General features: G+C 46.6%; 1 long non-coding RNA gene across 1 annotated transcript; it reads right to left on the bottom strand.

Annotated features, from left to right (window-relative positions):
- Positions 1-21: 21 nt before the first annotated feature.
- Positions 22-1,225, bottom strand: LOC112141591. Its single transcript, XR_002918425.2, has 3 exons — positions 1,085-1,225; positions 410-534; positions 22-321 (listed from the first exon to the last, which is right to left on the bottom strand). It is a non-coding gene; the product is annotated as an uncharacterized LOC112141591 (long non-coding RNA).
- Positions 1,226-1,974: the final 749 nt, after the last annotated feature.

The following is a 1,974-nucleotide window of genomic DNA, read 5'->3' as shown; positions in this document are numbered from 1 at the left end:
AGTACAGCTGAAGGTGAGTCTCATTATGTTCCCACAGATGTTTAAACTCCGATTCTGTGGCTCCAGAAAGCTTCACCAGAGCGTGAGCTTTAATGTGGATCTGCTGCGACTCCTCTGTATGTTTGAACGTTCTCTTAGGGGTCAGACTGCAGTGGGTCAGCCAGTTCTGCTTGTAAACACAAAGACTTCCTGACAGGTAAACAGAGTTCAGGACCTTTGGATGGCGCCCGGCTCGGGCCCGTCTTACTCACGTCTGTGAACTGAGGTCGCTTTGCATCTTCATCTTTGTGCTGCAGGAATTTCTCTTCTTCTGGAAGAAGTCTGCCATGAAAACAAAAGCAGAGCTTTTTATCTCATTCAAACGACACCTCCAGTAATAACTGTGATCCAGCAGTGAACTGAAGCCCACCCTCCCTCCAGAGCCCCCGCAGCATCATGGTGGTTTCCATTGGAAAGCTTCTGCAGCTCCATGTTGATCTAGAGGTCAGGAGGTCAGAGAGTCTTGAACTTATAGGAGGATTTTGGTGTCAAATTCTGAAATTAAGAAGAACAAAACAGATTTATAGAATTTCTGTTGACATTTAACTTCAAGTCCTTTGTCACCATCCACACATCTTCTAGCCTTGTTGCTGGAGCCTATCCTTGCCACTGTTTTGCAGATGTTGGGTGCGCCCTGAACGGGCCACCAGTCTGTGGCGGGACACTTTCATTACCTGAACTGTCACAGCTATCATTTAGGAATCACTCTGACCACTGAGGGTTACAGGTTACTTATGGGGGGGGCACTGCTAGGGCAGAAGATGCTGTCTAATCTGGGATTTGAACCCCCAACCAACATGACTGCACACATGTGTTTCAGAGGCTGAGACTCTCCGGCACACTGACAGTCTTGTGTGTTTAGTGTCAATGACAGCGAGAAGTTTCTGGATGTTCATGTCAGATGGAAACAACTCTCATCCTGTTGAATCTTCTGATGGGTTACTGCTAGCTGTAGATTTGGACACCGTGACAACACAGCAAACGCGCCACAGAGTTCAGTAAGTTATGAGTTCTGAATAAATTCTGACTCGACCAGTTTAGTTACCTGAATGCTGAATTATGTTGACCTTGCACTGCGTTGTTGGGTTTTAAATGGTGAGGTTGGGGGCGTCAGAGGGCTGATATTGTCTGAGCTGCAGGTTTTTGCGAGAACTGTTACAAAATAAGAGTTAAAGTTTAAAAAGGTTTGAAGGTTCTGTGGCTCCACAGATAACAGACAGTTGTGTTTGCTACAGACATCAAACACAATCTTTGGGCCCCACGTGAACGGACCCAGATAACAGCTGAGGCTGACGTCCCTGCTCAAACAGCCAGTTGGTTCCTCAAACATTGACTTTTTGTCCAGCACCTGTCACGTTGGTCTGACTTCCTGAGAGGAGACGCACGTTTCAGGAGGTATTTTCAGACGGCGTCATTAAAATGGTAAATAGACTATAGAAGTTCTGAATCTAAAAGGTGGTCAGTAATGAAACAGCATGTGGTGTCTTCATTGAAGTGCCACTATAGCGTTGTGTTGTCAGAGTTTGCATGACGCGGGGAACCCGCCCAGCCTGAGCTCCAATCACGTTCTACCTGTGAGACCTGCCCCAGTAGCAGAGCAGTGGCACGTACATCCGGTGTCTCCGTGTTCGGAAAACATTTACTGAGAGCAAACCAGAATGACTTGTAGGATAATGTACCGAACCCCCCCTCAGCAGCCTCGACCCGACTGTGCCGGGTTTAGTGGCGTTGTGTGTCTATCCAGGTTCTGGGCCTAAAACATGAACACGTGTAGTCCCAACCAGCATCTTCAAAAGAAGGATATTTGGCTGGAAACCATATTTAAAAGAACACTTGCAAAATAAATAAATATAAGTGTTCACTTGGATCTACAGCTGGTTTGTTTGGGGAACTCAGTCTAATGTCAGAAGTTTGTGTGTTTTCGTGCGAGCACAC

The sequence above is a fragment of the Oryzias melastigma genome, unplaced genomic scaffold (genome assembly GCF_002922805.2).
Source record: "Oryzias melastigma strain HK-1 unplaced genomic scaffold, ASM292280v2 sc01266, whole genome shotgun sequence".
In the NCBI taxonomy this organism is placed as follows: Eukaryota; Metazoa; Chordata; class Actinopteri; order Beloniformes; family Adrianichthyidae; genus Oryzias; species Oryzias melastigma.
Note: the sequence above shows the minus strand (reverse complement) of the source record. Positions and strands in the feature narration are given on the sequence as shown.